Consider the following 8,198-nt stretch of genomic DNA (forward strand, 5'->3'; position numbering starts at 1 on the left):
ATTTTATTATGACATTCTATTGATACTTCTTCTCTATTCTAATTTGTATGATGTTTGTTTGATGCTAGTGAATACTTGATCAATATTTACTTGATTTAATGGTTTTGATTTAAAAATTTGAAAGATGAGAATTGAATATGCTATCATTATATAGACATAGGTTGCATATTGGACGAAAGTACCTGTATGACTTGTGTAGTAACTAGGTTTCTTTGCTTAATGCTTCTATACATTCAAGTTTATCACAGAAATGTAGAAAACTTGCATATCGATTGAGATCTTATATCTTGAAAAAGAATAGGAATCAATTATATTAACCTGCTATTAGAATAAGAAGAAGGGATTTAGAATTGATTAGAAAAATAAATAGAATGAAAAGTTGGTGAAATTAATTCCTAGGTTTTTTTATTATTGATTTTTAATTAGTTGATTCATTGTTTTGTTTTCAGTTATTTAAACTCTGTTCATAAATTAGAATAGTCATTTTAATTTTAATTATTCATTTAAGGTTAAATTTACCAAATAGAAAGTTAAAGAAAAAATAGTGGTATTTGGAAAGCAGTCTTCGTGGGATCGACACTCTACTTAGTATATATTACTTGATTCGACCACGTATACTTGCGTGTTAAATTCTCACAGATCAAGTTTTTGGCGTCGTTGTCGAGGACTTAAATTCCAATATCACAGTTAATTGTTGTTTATTCTAATTTGGTTATTTTATTTTATTTCTGTTTAACATTTATTTGGATCAAGGTTTTATTGTGTTTTAGGAATTGTTGGTATATGCGAAGCAATATACAAAAGGAGATTATACCAATAGATCTAGAAATTGAAAGAACGTGCAGACAGAACCGGAAAATAAAGAGAAGATTGGAGTTTACCATGGCTGACAATTTGGGAAATGATGCTAATAATGGTCAAGGGGCTGTAGAGGTTCCAAGGGAGCAAGGACCAAGAACATTGAGATACTATGTACTTCCTATTATTACAGGAGTGCATTCATGCATCAGACCTCCAACCATTGCTGCAAACAATTTTGAGATTAAGCCAGCAATCCTTCAAATGGTCCAATCAACAGTTCAGTTTGGAGGTATGCCAACAGAAGATCCCAATTTACACATAGCTAATTTTCTGGAGTTATGTGCTACATTCAGGATGAATGGGATGAGCGATGATGCTATAAGATTGAGGTTATTCCCATTTTCACTAAGGAATAGGGCAAAGAGTTGGTTAATATCTTTACAGCCGAATTCTATCACTACATGGGAGGAGTTAGCTCATAAGTTCCTTGCTAAGTTCTTTCCTCCAACGAAGGCTGCAAAACTAAGGGGAGAGATCAATAATTTTTATCAAATGGAAGGGGAGTCACTGTATGATTCTTGGGAGCGATTTAAGAAGTTATTAAGGAAGTGTCCACATCATGGTATAGAAAAGTGGATGCTGATGCATAATTTTTACAATGGATTGAATGGAACAACTAGAACAATTATTGATGTTGCAACGGGAGGTGCTTTTATGAGTAAGAGTGCTAATGAGGCATATGAGCTATAAAAGAGATGGCGATGAATAATTATCAATGGCCAGTTGAAAGGGGACAACCAAATAAGGTGGCTGGAATGATGGAATTGGACGCTATATCAATGCTTACAGCTCAAGTGGCAACCTTGACAAAGCAACTACAAAAGACTACACTCCCATCTCAAGCTATGCAAGTTCAAAACCTATGTGAATTGTGTGGTACAACCCATCAACCCAACCAATTCCCTGCTCTATATATGAATAACATGCCCATGGAAGAAGTACAAGCTATAAGGAATTACCAGAGACAACCCAATAATCCCAATTCCATGTCCTACAACCCAGGTTGGAAGAACCATCCTAATTTTTCCTGGTCCAATAATCAAAACACTCTACAACCTTACCCTCCACCTCAGCCACAATATTAACCTGCCAAAAATAAAAAATCGTATCAATAGCAACATGCATACCAACACCCTCCACCTGGATATTATCAACCACAAAATAGACCACCACAATGCCAATGAAACCAGCTGAACCTCAACCTGATGTACTTAACCAATTTATGACTAAAACCAGGGCATCCATAAGGAGTTTGGAGACTCAAATAGGGCAGTTGGCTACTTTAATGTCTAATAGAGCTCAAGGAAATTTGTCGAGCACTACAGAAGTTAATCCTAAAGAACAATGTCAAGCTATTACTTTGAGGAGTGGCACAAGGTATGAAGGGCCAAAGAAGAATCAATCAGAAGAAGGTCAGAAGGGAAATACACAAGGTATAGAAGAAGAGAAGTCTAATGAAGAAAAGGTTACTGAAGACCTTAGCAAGGAAGAAGAGGTACCACCTGTGATATTGACCATCATGTTAGAATTCCATATCCACAAAGGCTTCGCAAGCATAATTTAGATAAGCAGTTTGCAAAGTTTTTAGAGGTGTTCAAGAAGCTACATATTAATATACTGTTCACAGAAGCATTAGAACAGATGCCTAGCTATGTGAAGTTCATGAAGGAGATTATGTCTAACAAGAGAAAGATGGGTGATTATGAAACAGTAGCGTTAACAGAAGAGTGTAGTGCGATTTTGCAAAGGAAACCTCCTCAAAAGTTAAGAGATCCTGATAGTTTTACTATTCCATGCACGATTGGGGAGTTTGAATGTAAGCATGCATTTTGTGATTTGGGGGCAAGTATTTATTTAATGCCTTTGTCAGTATTTTGTAGACTTGGTTTGGGTGAAGCTAGGCCAACCACAGTAACATTGCAGCTGGTTGATAGATCTGTGAAGCATCCACGTGGTATTATAGAAGATGTATTGGTGAAGGTGGATAAGTTTATATTTCCAGGTGATTTTATAGTTCTTGACATGGAGGAGGATGAGAATTTTCCTATTATTTTGGGGAGGCCATTTTTAGCAACTGGGCAAGCATTGATAGATGTGCAAAATGGGAGAGTTAAGGCTAAGAGTACAAGGGGAAGAAGTATTATTTAATGTGTTCAAGGCTATGACTTATCCTAAAGCAAGTGACAATTGTTTCTCAATGGATGTGGTAGAAGAGGTAGTAGGGAGAAGAAAGTTAAGATCCTCTTGAAAGTAGTCTTACAGTTGATGATGTAGATGGTGAGGATAGTGAAGAGGCGTTGAGTTATTTGAAGTGGATACAATCATATGAGCCGTGCAAGCATAAAATTTGAAGAATTAGGCGAGGGACTGGAAAGACCATTACCATCGATTTTGAAGCCACCTGTGTTAGAACTGAAGGCTTTACCAGAACATCTATGCTATGCTTATCTTGGAGAAAAAGAGACTCTTTCTGTCATAGTTTCATCATTTCTTTCGAAAGTAGAGGAGGAGAAGTTGTTAAGGGTACTAAGGGCTCATAAAACTGCTATAGGTTGGACTCTTGCTGATATAAGAGGAATAAGCCCATCGATAGTTATGCACAGAATTCTTATGGAAGATGATGCTAGGCCGACTATTGATGCTCAACTAAGACTTAATCCGACAATCAAAGAAGTGGTGGGGAAAGAGATCTTGAAATGGTTAGATGCTGGAGTGATTTACCCTATTTCTGGTAATGCTTGGGTAAGTCTAGTACAAGTAGTACCTAAAAAGGGTGGCATGACCGTAGTGAAGAATGAGAGTAATGAATTGATTCCAACAAGGACTGTGATGGGTTGGAGGATATGTATAGATTACCAGAAGTTGAATAAGGTAACTAGGAAAGATCATTTTCCTTTGCCTTTTATTGATCAGATGTTGGATAGGTGGTGGGGCATAACTACTATTGTTTTCTAGATGGGTACTCAGGTTATCATCAGATTGTAATTGCACTGGAGGATCAAGAGAAGACAACGTTTACATGTCCTTATGATAATTTTGCTTTTAGAAGGATGCAATTTGGGCTATGTAATGCACCAGCCACATTTCAACGGTGTATGATGGCGATATTCTCTGACATGGTTGAAAAAGGGATTGAGATTTTTATGGATGATTTTTTGGTTTATGGGTCTTCTTTTGACAAGTGTTTGACTAATTGGAGTTAGTTTTGAGGAGATATGAAGAGTCACATTTAGTACTTAATTGGGAGAAGTGCCACTTCATGGTGAATGAAGGAATTGTATTGGGGCACAAGATTTCTAAGAAAGGCGTTGAAGTGGGTCGAGCCAAGATTTCTACGATACAGAACTTGCCACCTCCAGTTTCAGTTAAAGGAGTGAGGAGTTTCTTAGGCCATGCGGGATTTTATCAGAGATTTATCAAAGATTTCTCCAAGGTCTCGAAGTCGTTTTCCACCTTGCTAATGAATGGGGTTCCGTTTGATTTTGATGTGAAGTGTCACCAAGCTTTTAAGATACTTAAGGAGAAATTGATTTCGGGACCTATAGTTGTAGCACCTCCATGGGATTTTCCATTTGAATTGATGTGTGACTCAAGTGATTTGGCAGTTGGGGCAGTGTTGTGACAAAGAGTTGACAAGGTATTTAGAACAATTTATTATGCAATTCGTACCTTGAATGATGCTCAAATTAATTATGCAACTATGGAGAAGGAGTTGTTGGCCATAGTGTTTGTCTTTGATAAGTTTAGGCCATACTTGATTGGGAATAAGGTGGTTGTTTACACAGATCATTCTGTGATAAAATATCTTATGAACAAGAAAGATTCCAAGCCTCGTCTTATTCGGTGGATTTTGTTGTTACAAGAATTTGATGTGGGAAATTAAGGATAAGAAGGACACAGAGAATTTGGTGGATGATAACTTGTCTAGATTGGAGGTTGATGAGGAGTCTCTTGATAAAGAATTCCAGATTAATGATGCTTTTCCTGGTGAGCAATTGTTTGAAGTAAGTGTTTGTAAAGATGTTCCATTGTTTGCTGATTATGTTAATTTTTGGCTGCAAAGGTTATACCTCCTGAGATGACAAGGCAACAATTGAAGAAATTCTATTTGGAGGTGAAGCACTATTACTGGGAAGAGCCTATTCTGTATAAACATTGTCCTGATCAAGTTATTAGAAGATGTGTGCCTGAAGAGGAGATGTTGTCAATCTTGACTCACTGTCATACATTGCATTGTGGTGGTCATTTCGGAGGAACAAGAACAGCAGCAAAAGTTTTGCAGGGTGGGTTTTACTGGCCTACATTATTTAAAGATGATAATTCCTTTGTCAAAAGTTGTGATCGTTGTCAACAGATTGGGAATATATCAAGAAGAGATCAAATGCCAATTACTGGTATTTTGGAAGTCGAGTTGTTTGACGTTTGGGGAATAGACTTTATGGGACCTTTCCCGTCATCGTATAATAACAAGTACATTTTGCTTGCGGTGGACTATGTTTCTAAATGGGTAGAAGCTGCAGCAACTCCTACTTGTGATGGGAAAGAGGTACTTAGATTCCTTCACAAAAATATCTTCACTCAGTTTGGCACCCCCAGAGCAATTATTAGTGATCGGGGAAGTCATTTTTGCGACAAATCTTTCACTGCTCTATGTGCTCATTACGGTGTTCATCATCAAAAGGCATTGTTTTACCATCCAATTACAAATGGCCAAGCCGAGGTGTCAAATAGGGAGATTAAAGGTATCTTGGAAAAAACTGTAAATACATCAAGGAAGGATTGGTCGAAGAAGCTCGATAATTTACTTTGGGCTTATTGCACTGCATTTAAAACTCTGATTGGTATGTCACCATATCGATTGGTGTTTGGTAAGGCATGCCACTTACCGGTGGAACTTGAGCACAGAGCTTACTGGGCTGTGAGAAAGTTAAATATTGATCTCTTTATGGCGGGAAAAAATAGGCTTATGGAGTTAAACGAGCTTGATGAATTCTGAAATGAAGCTTATTAGAATGCGAGGATTTATAAAGAGAAGTCGAAGGCCTTTCATGATAAGCGAATACTGAGGAAGGATTTCAACCAGGAGATAAAGTGTTGTTATTTAATTCAAGACTTAAAATTTTTCCTGGAAAATTGAAGTTGAGATGGTCAGGACTGTATACTGTAGTTGCTTCATTTCCTTATGGAGCAGTGCAAGTTCATAGTGAAAAGACGGGACATTTTAAGGAGAATGGTCAGAGATTGAAGCATTATTTGGAGGGCCTAATGGAAAAATGCAAGTTCGTGGTGATTTTGGACCCAATCTGAATTGAATACAAGCAAGAGTCCGGCTAAAAGACGTTAAAGATAGCGCTCTTAGGAGGCATTCCTAAGTTTGGTTTTATTTTTCTTGTGTTTTAAATTTATGATTTTTGTTTTTATTTGGTTTGGAACAATGTTTAGGGAATTTTTTTAGTAATTATTTTTAGTTTTAATTAGAAAAAATTTGATGAATTGTATGAACCGTGAAAAAACGCAAGAGTTTACAAGTAAAAGGTTAGAAAAATGTTAATTTGTGAGGCAGTAGCACTACAACGCTTGGAAAGAGGCGCTACGGCGCTAATTACAGAGAAGGGAGAAGAATTTTCCATCAAAGGGCGCTACAGCGCTATGAAAAGGGCTCTACGGCACTATTCTCAGATTAAAACGAGTATTTTACTCGGCCAAGCAACGCTACAGCGCTGATTTAGTGGCGCTATGGCGCTATACCCAGAACCAATTGGCCAGAAAACCCTTGTAGCGCTACAACGCTACACATGTAGCGCTACAGCACTGAGTCCCATAAATTTTTTTAAAAAAGGGGTTAGACTCGATTTTTTTTCCTCAAACCCTCATGTTTCCTTCTCCTTGCCATGTTCTCTCTCTCTCCCAACACCCCAAAACCTCCATAGATCCTCCATTACAGCTTCTTTCCAGAAAATCTCATCCTCTCTTCAACTTATCTTTTTCATTTTCTCTTCTATCTCAACCCTTTTGTCCATTGATCAAATTATTCCATCTAAAATCAATTTCAACTTCAAAATTCCATTTTGGAACCCGAAAAATTCAGAGTTTTAATTTCTTGAAGAAGATTAAAATTTTCAAGGGGCTTTACTCAATCAAGCACAAGGGAGACCATTTCAAGGGCTAGTAAGTGTTTTCAATCCCTTCTATTCCAAGATTTTTGCTGCATTTGGGGTGGGGTACATTTGGGTTTGCTTTTGGTGGAATTTGTTTTTTGTTGCTGTGATTTGGAGAATTTGGGGTATTGTGAAATTGAATTTATAAGGTGGTTGTGAAGAAGGAATGTAGTTTAATTTAAGGGGAGGTGCTGTAAAAAAAAATTATGGGTTTGGGTGTGATTGAGAGTGTAGACAATGGCTCCTAAAAGTAGAGCGGGAAGGACTAAGGATAAGGGAAAAGGCCAAGCTTTTGCCTCCCAACAAAGGGATGATAGTTCGGAGCAGGAGTTTGATGAAACTAGGTTTATAAATTTTCAAGCTCAAGAGCGTTATGAAAAGTTTGTCAGAAAAACATTGATTCCTGAACATGAGGTAGAATATCAATCTGACCCTTTTGATCATCAGATTTTTGAATTATTTAGAGCTAATCTCGCGGCTCGGAAGTGGGACAATTTTGTGACAAAATTGGCTCAGGCAAATGTATCATTAGTGTATGAGTTTTATGCCAATTTAAGGAATAAACACAATGATAAAGTTTTTGTTAGAGGTAAGCGAGTCCCTTTTACTGCCGAATCCATTAATAAGGTTTTCAACGTCCCGCATATAAAAGAGCAAGAAGAGGAATATACAAAAAAAATTAAGGGATATATAGATTATAATGTTGTGGCTGAAAAATTATGCCTTGAAGGTGCTCCTTGGAATTTATCTGACACTTTACCTAAAAGTATAGCGTCCTGTCAACTGAATATTGAGGCTAGATTTTGGGCTTTCTCTTTTTGTGCTTAGTTTATGCCAGTAAGTCATGTGTCTAACATGACTAAAGATCGAGTACTACTGATGTATGCGCTCATGACAGGAATGACTGTTAATGCGGGTTCATGGATTAAGGAAAACATTGAGTTCATTGAAAAGGGCCATACCACTGGAGGTTTGGGCCATGGATCTGTCATCACAATGTTATGCTATAAGGCTGGAGTTCCGGAGTTTGTTACTGATATTTATCAGTTGTTGCAGCAACCTTTGTCGATTACTTTGATAAAGGATTATCTCGAGCCTGCTCTATATGTGCCATAGACGAGAAAAAAGGGTAAATGCCGTGTGGAAACGGAGGTGGAAGAAGAGGCTGATCCGGTGATG

The 8,198-nt window shown here is 37.4% G+C and overlaps 1 non-coding gene across 1 annotated transcript; it reads right to left on the reverse strand.

The window, feature by feature from the left end:
* Positions 1 to 1,320: 1,320 nt before the first annotated feature.
* Positions 1,321 to 1,427, reverse strand: LOC133787545 (small nucleolar RNA R71). Its single transcript, XR_009872561.1, has one exon. It is a non-coding gene; the product is annotated as a small nucleolar RNA R71 (small nucleolar RNA).
* Positions 1,428 to 8,198: the final 6,771 nt, after the last annotated feature.

This window comes from Humulus lupulus, chromosome 6, assembly GCF_963169125.1.
Source record: "Humulus lupulus chromosome 6, drHumLupu1.1, whole genome shotgun sequence".
Lineage (NCBI taxonomy): Eukaryota > Viridiplantae > Streptophyta > Magnoliopsida > Rosales > Cannabaceae > Humulus > Humulus lupulus.